We start from the raw sequence: 16,639 nt of genomic DNA, 5'->3' as shown, positions 1-16,639 counted from the left end.
AATCAGTGTGCACATAATTCATGGAAAGTGCTAATTAGACAGAGGGCCAAATTTCACCTTGTTGTAGGACACAAAACAACCTTAGGTAAAGTCACTAACAAAGGCTGTAATTAACATTTTCCACTTGAAAGCCGGCTGATATTTTCTCATTTGCAATTGAAAAAGGTGTGTGGTCTTTTTCTTTTTTTTTCATTTCCACATTAAAAGGCCCTTCATGGGATATTCATGGCCAGGCAGATGTGTTAGGTTCCCCTCAGGCAAAGTGTTCAACAGTTTCCTGTTGACCAAGGTCATACTTTCACTGTCCGCTGGCACTTCTTCTGCTTAGAGAGGACACAAGCTCATTCGTCTGTTGACACACAGATGAAAGTCGGACTGATCTTGAAGTTTACTGAATAAAAGATAAGCGTCAGTGAGTCACTCTGCACGCCATGTTTGAAAGATGCAAAGCGTGCTGTAATAAGACAGAGTGTGTGCTAAAAAACAAAAAGTGCTTTAGCCTATGTTCAATATTCACCTCAAAAGATGCAGCAGTTAAACATTAATCAGTGATTTGGATGCTATTTGGTCATTCAGGCTAACACATTAGCATGTTTTGTACTTTAAGGTACATTGTGTTGTTTCCAAACTTGCCAGGTTGCATAGTGATTTAAAGCATTTTAATCTAGTGTCATGTCAGATGTGTCCACTGTATACCTTCAACTTAACTTACTTTTTTAAAGTGAGTTTTGTTCAAATGTTGGAGCTTGTACTGTTAGCAACCCAACAATTACACCATGCAGTTAATGGGCGTAAATATGTAGCAACAGCGAATCTGTGTAAAAATGACTTTCTGTGCAACCCTTTTTGATTTAGTCATGTGTAAATATCCACTGAGCAAATCAGAATCAGAATCAGGATTGGCTTTATTGGCAAAGGATGTGTGCACATGCAAGGGATTTGACTGTGGTTTAAATGTACCTGCGTAGGAAAAAAAGACATACAGCTCGAGGAGACAAAAACATAATAACACAAAAAACTAAATCTGAATTCATGCACAGCCTGCAGCAGGTCACTGAGATGGTGCAACAAAGTATACTGACCCACATGTTATTTCTTCGTACGCTTTCAAAGTATGATGACTTTTCCTTTACTCCACTGCATATGATAACTTTAATTAGAAACTGTGTTTGATAGGTTGTCACACCCAGTTTACTATGAATACTTCTACACTTATCTAAGATTTTCTTTGCAGCTGGGTGTAGTATTTTATTCAACACTAAATCAGTGCACGTGGTTTGTTGTTGTGTTGACAAATAAACATCTACGTCATGCACCATCCATCAGTACCAGGCATCACTTTGAGTAAACAGACTTCAGTGGACTGGATTGTTTTGGCGTGAGGTTGTGTTTTGCTCTCACAATGCTGATGATTGGTGATAAGCAACTCTATTGTTTGTGTGAAGGTTGTCTCGTGAATGGTTTATTGCGCCTGTAACAGCTGCTCGAAGGTGTGAGACTCATCCTTTGGTCAGGTCGCCGATCCCTTTGTATTCAAAAAGGGCAAATGGGTCAGCTACAAAAGGAGACCCCCCCCAAACATCAGGTCATTTATTCAGAGAGAAGTTGTTCTTGGTGAAAATGTTCCAATATTTGATATAATAGTTTCATCAGGTGTTTACTTTATTTGATGTTGTCTATGCCCATTCCAAAGCCACTGCGACTCTTCCCGTTGCTCCATTTACTCCCGTCTTTACTCATTTTTAATTAAAAATAGTCAATAAATTGGATTGTGCTAGAAAAAAAGACCGCTGGGCAGGATATCGATTCTATACTTACTGGACACAGCAAGGTGATTTAAGGCCAGTCTCCCAAAAATTCATGAAAACTTCAGTTGCACTTGCTGCTGTTCCAGTTTGTTGCATCGCCACTAAAAAACGTACACGTGCGAGGAGCAGTTTCATTCAATCTGAGCAAATGACTCAATTTTACACAAAGAGCCACGTGGCGTGATTACAGTTGGCTCATTTCATTTGAGCCGACTGAAACATAATGAAATCAAATCCTTGTCTGTCGCTGAATAACTAAGCATAGACAAAATGTCCCACCACACTCGGTTGATCAGCGCTGCTGATAATAACTGACTTCTCCTCGAGGAATCTGGTGTTTTTTCCTCGCCTCAGTGTGCTGACTTCTCAGCGGGGAAAAAATCAAACAAAAACACAAACTTAGCAGGAATCTAGGGCTGGAATGGCATGCCGGAGTATTTTGCCCACTTGAAGTGATTGATTAGATCCCTGCAGACTCCTGCAGGATTCGGGGAGAGCAGAGGCGGGATCGCACTGTCCCAACAGGCCCCCTCATCGATGGGCTGATTGCTTCCTCATGGTCTCCTCTGCTGAGGCCTCACACCAGTAACCAACACCAGACAGCAACGACACCTCCCTCCAGTCTGACAAGTCGTTGAGTATAGAGCCCGATGAGAAAATCTCACTTCTTCAGTAGTAGTTTGAGATAATTTCACTATTTCACTTTTTTTCTGTGTCAATTGTGTTCATTACTTTTCTTCCTTGAAATGTGCCCCCCCCCCCCAAGCACCTCCAGGCTTTGGGCCCCAAGAATCACCCCCTCACCCGAAAGCACTGATCCTGTTAGACCCTCTTTCTGCACGGCTCACAGCAGCCTTGCAGCATGCGTCAGCTCTCACATTCCTCTCCTGGTGAAATCATATTTTCTAGCCGCCGCTGATTTGTTTGGTCGCAGCGGCGCCTGCATGATAGATGTTTTTCTGGCCGTGAAGCACCTCCCGTGCCCCTCGCTGCACACCCCCCCAACTCTCAGACAGTTTGGAGTGTAGTTTGGAGGTATGCGGAGCTGTGGGTCGGTCCATCAGTGGAGCAGCGGTGCCAGAACCTCTGCAGTCTGTCTGAAGCTCGTACAGATGTTGGCAGTGAGCTCGTCGAGCTGCTAATGCTGCGTGTGGCTGTCGGCCAGACATTATACTCAGAATAGTAACGGTGCTGAAAAATGCCTACCCAGCATGCCTAGCTCCAGGTATCGCTCTCTGCCAGCAACAACATACAGTGGAATGGAATGGCAGGGAAGGTATGTCTGTGTGTGCATGTGTTTGCAATGGATATAGCTTATATAAAAAGGCAGAATAGAACAGAATAGAGCACATTTTATGCATCAGATTAAAAATATTGTTTTTCAATTTTGACGCTGCAAAACGTTCTGCAGGTGGCGTTCTTTTCTTTATGGGTTGAACTATAACTGCTCATGTTAAAGCTGCTCTAATCAGTATTTATAATTGAACCATTGATAATAATATAATAATAATCCCACAAAAAAGTCTCACCTGTCTCTGCAGTTCCCCTCAGCTTTGAGCGTTTTAGCATCTCTTAGCTTATTGTTTTGGTTTTGCAGCCCTCAACTTTACTGTTTCGCTTCAGTCCCACAGCTCCCACATCAACTTCATGTCACAGCTGCAGCTGCTCCAAAACCATGCTAATGTGCCAACACATCCAACTCATCACCTTTCTAAAATGATAATCTGTCAATATTAGATTGTTTTGCTGCACTCAAGTGGCGAAAAAATCAGTGAATGCAGGTAACAGCCCAGCTCTCCTTCAATTTGTTCCACTAATCTGCCGCCGCATCAGCTGAGGAGGAGGCCGAGAGAACATCCTGTCGAGGAATTTGGTCAATGAGGCCTCTGGGACTCCTGAGGGGGCCATATTGTTGTCAGCAAGTATGAGACCAGCACCACTGGTTGTTGTTTTTTGGTTGGTTGCAAAACTTCTGTTGCATCATTTCATTATTGTCAACAATCTGCTGTCTCTGCTTTTTCCCCCCCTGACTGAATTTGAATTTCTCCAATGCTCCACGAGTGTAGAGAGTTGGCCATTAATTTAAAGCAAACCAGAGACATAAAAGACGTCACTTCATGCGCAGGAGGAAAGATAAGCTGCCAGGTTGGATGTCAGCGTGACACTTCAACAGCCGTTTATTTGCTTGCACGAAAATGTTTTAGGTTGTTACTTTAAGTGCATGTGCAGCATGTCTGATGAGGAGAGGATGTTTGGACCGTGCTGCATTCAAGTCTCATTCCAGGTGTCGGGCCATGCTGCCCAACACAGGAGCATTTAAACGTCAGAACAGTGTATGTGTTGTCGAGGCTAAGCCTGTGTGGGGTTGATGTGGACGGGTGGCTGAGAGGCTCCCAAGTGGCCTGTGTTAAGGTCTGCGTTGTGTGGCCGCCGCCAATTTTAAGTCTCGGAGCCCGAAACAAAATGTCTGCTGTGTGAACTGGTCAGCGGGGACAAACGAGGCAGTGTGTGGAGCTCGGCTAGGAGGCCTGCCTCTTCTAATTAATGGGATGGCCGACTTTTGCATGGAGTGTGGTGGCCCAGGCCGTTTGATTTGTCAACATGCGTCCTTTCACCTCATAATTTCACCCCACCCCCCACCCCTTAAAACACACGCAGACACACACACACTGCCTGAAAACTAAGCAGAAGACACTCATAGTGTATCTCAACAGCTTTGCCTTGGAGCAGGCTCGTTATCCTAACTTTTTTCTCGCAACAGCAGCATAAAGGGAAATGTCTCTCCTAATATGGAAATCATTACTGATGTCGATATCAGTTAACTTAATGCAAAAACCGCCAGCGAACACAGCATCGACGCATTCACCTTGGGTTCAAGGTTAGAGCATATAGGACTTTCGCCTGAGGTTAGAATTGATTGTAATTATCTTTCACCCCGAGGCGAAATTGCATCTCGTTTGTGACCCAATTTTGATGTATTTGTTAGCTTATTACACTGCCACGCTTTTTATCCAATAATAACCCAGCTGCACGCAGACACACTGACCGAAATGTAGACTGTTCAATATCCAATTTAACGTCCCAATCAACCTTTTGCGCTTTCCCTCACTGGCATTTACTTTGCAACGTACTCTGGCGCTCAACTTCATTAGCGTGCATGCGTGTTCCACATGTTGATACACATGAGCAGACGTGCTGGACGGGCCGGGCACAGTGCAGTCGATAACAAAATGCTGCAAACTTGGTTTGTCTATTTTCACCTATTATATGTCAGGCATTTCTGCTGTCGTAGCATCACGATTATCAAGCTCCTGCAGGCGCGATCTCTTGAGACGGACACATCGCGCTTCTTTAATCAGGCTCTTGCAGGACTGGAAGTCTGCCGGCGATGGCGCGTGCCTCTCTCCTCACTCCGGCTGTGTTGTGCCAAACAAAGGGGTAGTCGCACCAGACGTCCTCCCTGCTGAGAGCCGCCAACCCCGGGACCCCCCACCTTCACATACTCACCTCACTTACCCCTCCCACCAGGAAGAATCAGCAGTGGGTTCACAACAGTGATAAAGAAAGCCCAGCTGTTCAAACAGTTGGAGGGAACACAGTGGGGTTTGGTTGGAGGGATGCATCAACATATTTACTTTCTAGAAATCAAACTCCATGCACATCAACACAGCACCAAAGAGGCAGAGCACAAACCAAATGTCAGGGATAAGACAGTCGAAATTAAAAGAGTAACTCTGAAATTCTGCTGTGAATTTTGATTTGAATTCTATGAGTGTAAGCTGCTCGTGAGCCTTTATGTATTCCTCATTACACTTTTTAATAGAGCGATCTGCCAAACTCTGATAGCATATTTATTTATTCACCAAATGTTCTAAAAATCAGTGGAAATCTGTTCGACCTCAGCACTGCAAAGACAAGATAAGTTTCCAAACCTTTCATTAAAAAAGCACACATTAGGTTGCATGAATATTGACCTGATCTTTATTTACACTAGTTAATTGAAACGTAACTGCACTGAAGAAGGAACTGAAGGGAGGCTGAGATAAAATTATTATTTTTTTATCGATGTTGCAAAAGACAGAAGCTAATTCTGCTTGGGACTCAAACTTTGTCTTTGAAAGGAGAAATCCATCACGACCAAACAAAACGTTGAATAAATCAAACATGAAGCGGGGTTGTTTTTTTTTAGCCTGCTGTGTGTAGCTGTGATTGGGAAAGAGCCTCCATCGTATCAGATATTCATAAAGAGACCAACGTCAGCCCGGTGAATCAAAGTCAACTAAATATCCAAAAAGTCAGATCCTCCTCACCCGCTGGTTGGAGCGGAAAAGGGAACAGACGTCCTTGGCGCGATGGCGGTGACAGGACTGTGATGTTTCTGCATTTGAACGGGGGGGGTCGTGACATTTGCATTTCAATGAACACTGTTAGATTAAACAGCATAGCTGTCGGGTCAGTGATGGGTTAACAGGGTCATTGCTCAAAACAATGTACTGTTAATAGGTGACTCATTTTTGAATAGGCTAGAGGAAGTGAACATATCTGATAGGAGATAACCGGGAGAGCGCCTGCAGGGAAATGTGTTTTCAGTTAGAGGGTGAACTGAACGCCGTCTGAACGTCACCGCACGAGTCATGATTTTAATTCAGGCAAATAATGGTACTCTTACTTTGCTTTAAAACACTGCACAAACAACAGTTGGTTGAGATTATCAGTTGTGATTGGGTAACGCCCCACTACTGTCATTATTGATTATTTTTGGTGTTTGCTCAGCACTGTGGAAAGCACGAGGGGGACAAAGCACCTTCAGAGCACCTCAGGGATTCTGATGGCTCAACCCAGCCCCCTCCCCAACTTTTATCCTCCACTCACCTCCCGCTGCTCGTCTCCCTGAGTGCATGCTCTCCTCTTCTCACCTCCTCTGTTCCTCCATCCTGACCTATTGTGTGGTGACTGCCGATGCACGGCATTCAGGCCCGGCTTGAGCCTTTTGTTTCCAGAGCGGCAGGAGATACCTGGTCGGCCACCCAGAGAAAAGCAAAAACTTTTCTGTATGGGAGGGTAAAAACTTTTATGGGAAGATAGCTGATATCTCGCTTTGATATTCAGTGTTACAAAGTTGTTCACTTGACACTAAATTGGACTTTAAAACATCATAAACAGATGTTTTAATCTTTCTAGTGTTAAAACATATGGAAGCAGTCTGGAGGCAGGGAACAAGATGAAAACAAGGGAAGCCTTCGGGGTAACACAACCCACAACATTATATTTTAGCCCCATCATGCATTTTGTATACTGCTGCATCAAGTTTATATACACATCAAACTCCACATTTTTTCCAAAGTACCTGCCAAAACTTGCTTCTGCAGCTTGTACATACGTAACCACTTTAAAAGTGGCTGAATACAGCAAACAAAATCAATTTTGGCATGTTTAAAAAGCAAAATAACCAAAATGAAGCACTTTGAGTAACGTTGACCTTTAAAGGTTTGTACAATGTTACTCAACTGATATTTGCATGCAGGCTCATTAACCCCCAGTCAGTGGCTGGTTGTAGCTACTTTATATCAATGTAAATGGTTACCAATACCAGTGGTTCCCAACGAGTTTGCCTGCTGTACCACAGCACGATCAGTTGAGCTCAAATATCCCTTCACTGACACCGAGCAGCTATGTTCACTGGTGTGAAGGAATGGTCATTTTGGGGAATTGTGTTGATTTGCTGTTTTGCCAGGTGATAAGAAAATTGATGCCAATCTCATATCTGTACAATAAATACGAAGCAACCCGTTAGCTTATCTTAGCATAGCATAGCATAAAGACTGGAAGCTGGGCAAACAGCTAGCTTTTTCCAACCTGGTGAGACTGTTTTGTCAGCTACCGTTTCGAAGGTCAAGAATGAATCGTGTAACTCAACTTTTACTACAATACTGTCCTATTAGCAACTTTATCACCTAGTTAGCAAACAGCTGCCTATTCACACATCCAATAGATGCAGTGCAGCATAAGCTTTCATTTGGAGTCATGCTTCAGGCCACCTTTTAGCTCAGTTTTTGCTCTTCGCCAGGTTCTGAGGGAAAGAAATCTGTAGCTGCCAAATTCTGTAGTGTTTACTAGCTAGTTGCTAACTTTGTCTGCCTGTTAGTAGGCGAACAAAGGCAAACAAAGTTTGGTGCTGGGCAGGTGGTGTGAAGTTGGCTTTTGAGCTTTTTCTAGCTGAAACAGCTGCCTGCTGCAGCCTGAAACAACACTGATAAGAGAGACTGAATCAAAACTGAAAAGTTATCCAAACAATTAGCTAAAAGATGCAAAAATGGACCACAGAGCTGAGAGGAGCAGCGGAGTTTGTGATAAGTCTCTGTGGGTGTGTTTCTTCATCTGGCACCTTTTCATATACTAAAGCACTCATGCCATCCATCTTAAATATAGAAATAGTGATTAGCTTTTAAAGTGTTCAGAAAATATCAGATGAACAATCCCATGACAACTCCGCCTGTTGTGGGAGATTCAGAGTTCCCATGTGTTTCCAGTCATGGGAAACAGAGAAAATGGTAAAATGTCCTGGAAATCCTGTGCTGTCCTGACCTACAACAACCAGAATGCACTGCGCTTGCTGCCTTCCAAGGCCACTCCCAGGCTGCTGCCATTGGATCGGCTTGACCTGAGCTTCCAGACCACACCACTCCAGCATCACCGCTCGCCCTGCGACATGCGGCCTGCGCTGCCAGCAAGCATTACATCAGTGCCCAAACCCTCGAAGGCAGCTGCAGTAACCCAGGTCTGAAGCAGGCAGACTCCTGGGTGTGAGGCTGTGCAATAATGTGCAATCATTGTTCTTGATTTTGCTGCTTCAGATTAAAATATCCTTATATTTTCCAGTCTGCCCTTTGGACTGTGAATTTCCTTAAAAATAAAAAATAGAAATATGATAATATTAAAACAGAGCATTATAATAAGGCAAGAAATAATAATGATTAAAAAAACAGTATGAGGAGATAGCAGTAAAAATAGTGACATTAAAACATGTAAAGGTGATGCCTGTATACTCTTTTAAATCAGACTTCCACAGAAAGGAACATATTACTGTTGAGTTATTGACACTTTTATGGAGAGCGGACTCAATAACAGACTGAATGACTCGTTAAAACAGAGATTTGTGGCAGCGATGCAAAAAGCAGCGAGACAGGTGGAGGGTGTCTCTGGATACAGCTGTTGGATGTCTCTTCGCCCCTTCACTCCCACTGCAGTGGGAGGTGTTGAGGTGAGAATGCAGCCCTCCCCAGCTGTAGTCCCTCTGACCCAAACAGCCTGGGGTCCTTGCTGCCTTCGTGGAAACAAGCTGACAGGAAAGGTAAACACGAAGGTGTAGAAAGAGCCTCTTCCTTCGGTGGTCTCGTCAGTCACACAGCCCCGCGTGGGTGAAACGCAGCTTTAAATCAGGAACACAGGCTGTAAACATGAGCCAGCACAGATGAAATATTATGATGTGAGAGGATATGTGTTGGTCTGAGAGCTGCTCTTCTCCTAGCGAGGAGATTTCTGGTGCACAGTGACCTCTAGAGGCAGAGATAGTAGAGCATGTGAGCGTGACAGTTCCTGCCTGTGTTGACTCAGGGCTTCAAAATCCTTCTGTGACTTGTGTGCTTTCCTTGATCTGAATCACCTGCTTTGCTTTACCTGCATTCCTGTCTTGGAGGAAAAAGTGAGTGTCCCTGAAAAGTAGCCCCGTTACATTCTCTTTGAAAATGTAACGTGTCAGTGGTTTGCAGGGTCCATCAACAGAGAAGAAGTTTCCAACACAATGATTTGAATAAGGCCTCTAGATTTGATTTTTTTCCTAAATGTGAAAAAGGAACAAATAATGTGCTAAAAAATATTCACTTTTGTCCACATTTTCAGAGAAAAGAAGGAACCAACTTAAAAAAAAACATTTTTGTTGTTTTTTCATCAATTTTAATTTTTTATTTTTTTTTCAATATTATCATATTTATTGTTGCAAAATATGAGCCTCTATTGTGCAATGTGTGCTTGCATTCTTGGACCGTTCATTTTCAGATATGGGGTCCACCAGAGCCATGGCTCCAATCATAACGAGCACAAAAATTGCCGACTGAATCAATGTTTTTGACTATTTTCAACCAATATGAACAACATGACATCGTCCTCAAAAATACTTTACAGACATATCAATAATGATTTTAATGCACATTATATTAGTAATTTTCACTCCTCTTATAATCATTAATATTCAAACAAAAGCAAGGCGTGGTTCAGATCTGACTGGAAATCCAAGAGGAGTGGCGGACTGTTTCACTCGATGACCCACAGGAAAATAAGGCACAGCAAGTGGATCCCTGAGAACGAGCTGATGCAGAGGGAGGATCTGAAATCACAGCTCAGAAAGACCAGCATGACGCTGCGGAAAGCTCAGAGGGACCCTGAGCAGCAGAAAGAGAGCTGCAAAATGAAGTGGAAGCAAGCTGATTTACAGCAAAGACACAGCAAAGCTTGAGACTCTCTCGAAAGCACAACAGCTGGAGGGCGATCTTGTGTTCGAAAAAGGCTCAAGCTCAGAAGCCGCATGAGAAACTGAGCAAGATGGAGGAAGCTCTCCGAAAACAGGAGGAGGAGACTAGGATGACCACGCAGAGATCCCAGGTTTCCCATCAAGCCCAGCAGGAGTTTTCTATGTGGCTCTGCTTGACAAGCAAAAACACCCTCCTGGCTGCTTCGAGGAAGGCTGAGCAGCAGTCAGAGAGTCGTCACATCGAGTAGCAGGAGTACAAGTCAAGTCATCATCATTTCAGGCCACAGAAAGCATCAAGAAGACCCTGCAGGAGAGGGAGGAAGAGAGCGCCTGCTGAAAGATCTTGAGATCCAGATCACTGAAAAGATGAAAAAAAGCTGGTACAGAAAACTTTTTCTCATCCCTGGATCCAGAATTCCATGTTAATGGAACGGAGACTGAAGCAAACACACGCGTTTGTTATTGTGTACTTGTGAGGATTACTTGAAACAGTCTCAACCCCCTTTGACAGCCATAGCTATAGCCAGTGTTGTGTCATTTACTGGAAATGATCAATTAGTGACAGTTACTTGTTGCTTTTCTGAAAAGTAGTTGAATTACTGTCCCAATGACTGCATAAGTAATTAGTTTAAAAAATACAAGTAATTAGTTACTAGGGAAAGTAACTTTTACAATGCCTCAATTATCTTATTAATGCGCACATAGCTATGTTATGTTAGTGTCGCTGTGGCACACCATGGGATGTTGTGTGTCATGAACCCCATGATCACTGTTGTGATAGGAGTTATTAATACTCCTGGCCACCAGAGGGCAGCAACAACAAGTGTTCCTGCCTGTGAGGTACACTTGAATTGTCTTGGTTTGACACTAAGATTTGGGAGAAGAACCTTTGCACCATGTTGGATTACATGTCAGCTGAGCTTTGCTACAGTTGTTAATAATAGAACAACTGTGATGAAAAGTGAGCTCACGTTGCTTGAACTGTCTTGCCTCACCGTAAGGCCGGCTGACGTTAGACATATCATAAACCGAAGAATCTGGCGAATAGGCTGCGTTTGTCTGCCATCCTCTATAGTTATAAGACTAAAGTAATGATTAACAAGCCCATTTAAATGTCATAATTTGTAACTGCATTCATTATTTTGAAATTGCTACATTTTTAGTTGACGCCAAAAGTCTTAGAATTACAGTAACACTGGATATAGTAGCTGAAGATTTATCTCTAAAAAAAAAGATTGTAAAATACAACACATTACCAAAGATTAAAGCAGATTAAACCAACTGTTCTAAACAGCAGTAATTATATTCTTCAGAGCTCAAAGAGGTGATGCATCAGTATGTCATATATTAGTCAATCATAGAGGCCACTTTACTGCGGAACTAGCACTTTTATTTTTGATACTTTAAGTCCATTTCGCAGATAATAATTGTGTACTTTTATTTAAAACCTTGCTATTAATGACTTAGGCTTACACTCCGAGGCAGCGAGCGAGCATCGTCCTGTGCAGCGGAGAAAACAGCGACATGACAAACACAATACTGAACGCTGAAATTCCAACTGAAAGCTTACAATAAGGTTATTATCTGCTATGTTCTGATATGTAAACTGAATTTGAATTTAAAAGCCATTTCAATGCAATAAGGAAATTGAACTGAAAAAGCAATTTTGAAATTGGTCATATTTGTGACATTTTTGTGTTGCATTCAAGTCCAATTTTCATTAATGTCTTACTCTCAAAATGCATGAAAATGCACAGCCATCCAAATTTTCTTTGGGGGGTTGTGCCCCTGAAACCGCTAAAATCATGATGCTAGTATTTCTCAAATCCCGACTCCAGCCCTGGTGGAAAGCAATCATTATTTTTACTCCTTTGCCTTGTACCATAACAGAATTTATTCACAATACATCAGTCAGTGTCATGGATCATGTTCGCTGGTGGAGTAACTTGGCAAGACAGCCAACATTTCCATTCAGACACTGTTTTGCTGGTGATAATGTTCGCAAGCAAGCAAGCGAAAGTTGGCCAGCTAGCTGTAACTTAGCTACATGAATGCATGAGCATTTAAAGAGCATGTTCACCGAATGTAATTCTATATTTTAATTCTGTTAATGCCTTTTAATTTATTGAAGTGTCACAGAGAAGGCTGTGTTAAGTTGCATTAAGACAATTTTCTGTATTTTGTTAATTAAGTTTGCATTTGGTCCACCAAAAATTTACTTTGGCAGCCAAGTTTTGGGGTTTGGTGGCGTGTCGGAAAATATTAGCATCTATCCCTGAAATCCAAAAGAGCGAGTCAAACTTGATATTCAATTTTCCATCTTTGAACAGTTGGCAGTTAATCACTGATAAAGACATGTGACGGGCAAAGAGCATTAATGCTGCATACAGGGCACCATCCAAACACGAACAAGAAGTGTTTTCACCAGCTTTTTCTTTATTTGCACAAAACCATCATACATACAATATCAGTGAATATTTTAACAAGTGTTGGTCTCTTATTACTTATTACAAGAAGCGTACAACTGAAAAACTAGAATCCAGAGTCTGAAGACGTTAGCCACAGCTGGACATTAAAATAAGTTCTCTGTTTCTTCCTTGCGGGTTAGTTTGGGGTCTCGTTTTTGGGTCATCGTGTTCACCCAACATGCTCCCTCCCTCCGCTCTCGACTACACTGATGTGAGGCGGAAAACCTTTTTTTTCTTGGCCTCCCCTGCGAGCCACACCTCTGCCTCAACAGCGAGAGCTTGTCTGAAATTTCTGTTTGGATTCTGGGAGAGCCGTGCTTCCATCACCTGAGCCCTCGTGTTTGTGTTTTTATCCGTGACCTGAAAGCTTACTGTTTCCACTTTCAAACAGTGAGGGTGATGGGAATTCTCACTGTAGCACATGGTTTTGTTGAGATGACTGCACCAACTGGAAGGCAGTGCTCTGTACTTATACCGTACTAGTACTGTGTATTGAAAGTGCTCATTAGACAGCGAGTTATATCCCGTTTACACCACCTACTTTCATAATAACAGGGGGTTTTATGGACAAAAGCAGGGCTGTTCCATGGGCTCACCAGTATCTCCCAGTCTCCCACAGTCCTGAACTGCTTCAGAGGAACAGCACTGGTTTAAATGTGTGGGATGGTGTAAAAGATTGTGTAGGCAGTCCACCGCAGTATCCCAGCTGTATTTTCTATTCATTCACAATAGGATCTAGTTATACTCTACTTTTGAAGTCCCTGCAGCCTGGCTGTAAACCGCATTTCTGTAGTGGCAATACTCACTTTACGATGTTATAACACCAGGGTGCAGCCCTTGTTATGCTGGACTCAATGGACCTGTTGCCTTGCTAAGTAGTTTACGGGTTACACCGCACTCAAAACAGTTCTACCACCTCGGTAAAGACAAACATGATGCATGTTCAATCCCCCCTCATTGTGATCCAAAGCACACCATCAAATGAAAATACTGCCTGATGTTGTTATGGATGTTATGTTAATATGCTCTGTAGGACAACATGATCATGAGGATGCAATGTAAATATCTGTCTGAATTATAGTTGTGGTTATGTGACACTAGAATGGACAAACTGCAAATAAAAGAGCAGATACCAAAATTCAATTCAGCTCTTTTATTTATTCTCTTATTTCACTTCTTCAACAGGTTCTCCATGAATGACATCAGGTCTCGCTGTCTCCCCATTTTCTGCGTTTTCGAACAAGTTTTAACCCCATGTTGGGCGATGGGGTTTGAGGCTACCCCGTCCACTCATCAGATCAATTTCCCTTGGATTTGTTGGACACATGATGGAACCAGAACCCAAGACATTTGCGGTTGTTTGTAGGATGGCAGGGTAGTCTAAGGCGGCAGACTCAAGGATTGGCACCTTCCTGAGCAAAGGAACGTCTGGTCTCCAGTCAGTAGAGCCTGAGACTCTTTATCTCAGGGTCATGGCTTTGAGCTCCACACTGGACCTGCTGCAGTCTTCTTAATCTATACGTTTCTGTTCTGTGGTGTGAGAAAGAGTTGAGCCAGAAATGCAAATCTCCACCTCTCAGTCCAGCAGAGTTAATGGTTAATAATTCGGGCCCCACGTTGGGTGGGGGTGTTTTGGACTTCTCTGTGCAATATTCAAATGGATGGTGACATGACCGATTAAAGCATATCATATCACAGTCACCTGAAACCAAGACAATGTTAATAAATACACAGCACTCCACCCTTCAGAGTCCATGACAGTTAATGCAGCCCTGAAACTCAATCTGGCTAGCTCAGTTGGAAGAGCATGAAAAACTCATTCTCAGGATCAGGAGACTGGTTTTGGACTCTATCCACTCATCAAATAACTTCACCTTGCATGTCTTGAACTTGTGATGGATGTGGACAGACAGGGCTCCTCTCACTGCCCTGTTTTGTGCCTCCTCATCTCCTCCGTCGCCCTGCCTGTGAATCGCAAATCGATCTTCAGAGTGCCATCTTGAGGAATGCCTCATTTCCTAAAATGCATCTTGAGGAGAGAGGAGCGGCCGTGATGTATAACAGAGGCGTGACGCACAGCACGAATATACGAACCACGGCAGGGGCAGGGACCCTTTGCTATCCGAGCCCCCACACTGTGGAACTGAAGCCTGCTCAACTCAGACACACTGAGTCTCTGGCTATTTTAAAATCTCTTCTTTTGGAAATGCTTGAAATATGTTTTTATTTACACTGTTGAAGGTAAAAACATAATGTGAACACCTCATAGAAAAAGATTTAATTCTTCTCAGTGCATGAAAGTCTGTGAAACAACATTCAGACCATCTTGGGACACTCAAACTCTGGACTGAATCCAACTCAAGACAAAGATTGTGATGCATTGTAGGGCAGAGTGGTGCACCACGTGAGGCAATTCCCCAAAGCAGCGCAAATGCCTGAAAATGACCCCAAAACACAAGGTATTATGGGTAAAAGAAGCAAACGCAAAGAAGCAAGCGGCCAAACAGAACAAAAGAGTGTTCAGGTTGATGCTTGAATTCAGCAATTCAACACCACAAAGGAAGAGAGTCCACGCCACAGTTACAGTAATCCCAGTTATTTTGTCTGTAAGATCCTGAACTCACACGAGCTTACAGACAAAATAACGGACCATTGAGAAACCTGTTAGCAAAGTCAGAGGCAGCAGCTTATGTGGGCTTTATTCTGCTGGATGTCAGTTTTTGCTCTTGATCCAGAAACAGCAGACGGCAGCACGAGATATGAAAAAGACTCAGCGGGGAAATGAAGAAATGACTCGGCGACTGTTCGCCAATTATCTCGCAAATCCTCCTGAAAGTGAATTATCGTTGTTATCAGTGACGTGAGTGAGTCACTCCCAAAACCAGGCTCAACATCGGAGCAAAGGCGAACTGCAGTGGAGGAAGAGGTACTCAGATCCTTTACTCAAGAAATAACGTGCTCTAAAAATACTCCATTACAAGTAAAAGTCCTGAATTCATCAAGTATTGCATATTAACATATTAACAGCAGCCTCATTGGCAACAAACTGTTAGCTTTAAATCAAATTATTCAATGCTTAATCTCTTTACTTCCTGTTTATATCACTCCATCTTTGCTTTAAAGTAACAGATAAGGCTACAGCATTGCTGCCTAATGTCTGCTGGTGACTTCACCTGACTGCCGTGGTGCTTTTGTTGTGGTCAGTTCCTCTTAAATGTCGTCTTCACATTTGGCAAGTGACTCTCACCATATGCACAGGCTTCGCTGTGACCCCTTCACATTAATCCTGCGGATTGAGCTCAAATGACCCAGATTGAGTTTGCCGCTCGCGATGCCAGCGGCTTTATGCACGCAAAGAACGTTTCAGAGAAGGGCTGCATCTGATGTAACGCTGTAGAATCAGTCAGTCAGTCTATGGAAAATCGACCGGCAGCTATTTTGATCGACGCAACGGCTTTCATTTCCAGTTCAGATCACACTTCGACTGCTTTTATCTCTCAGCTCAGCTGCTTTTAAGGGTTAAACTTCAATTTAAGCTTCAGACACTTTCAGTGCTCGATGTTTAACTGAACTCTTTGCAGATACTTGTGCTTCCCTCAGCACACAAACTGCCACGCTCCCACTTCAACTGACCATTGAAGTACTCTCAGCTTTACCAGTTTTACAGCTTCAGTCAGTAATTAGATTTCAACTGCCACTTCAACTTTTTTATTATAATTATTCTGTTTCAGTCGTAGCACGTCAGCATTTCAAACCCTTTCAGTGCTTGATGCTCATCTGAATCTGCTGTCATCTCTCACCATTCAAATGACAGTTCAACTCCTTTCAGTTCTTGA

The sequence above is a fragment of the Chelmon rostratus genome, chromosome 22, assembly GCF_017976325.1.
Source record: "Chelmon rostratus isolate fCheRos1 chromosome 22, fCheRos1.pri, whole genome shotgun sequence".
Lineage (NCBI taxonomy): Eukaryota > Metazoa > Chordata > Actinopteri > Chaetodontiformes > Chaetodontidae > Chelmon > Chelmon rostratus.
The sequence above is the reverse complement of the archived record's forward strand: the minus strand, read 5'-3'. Positions refer to the sequence as shown.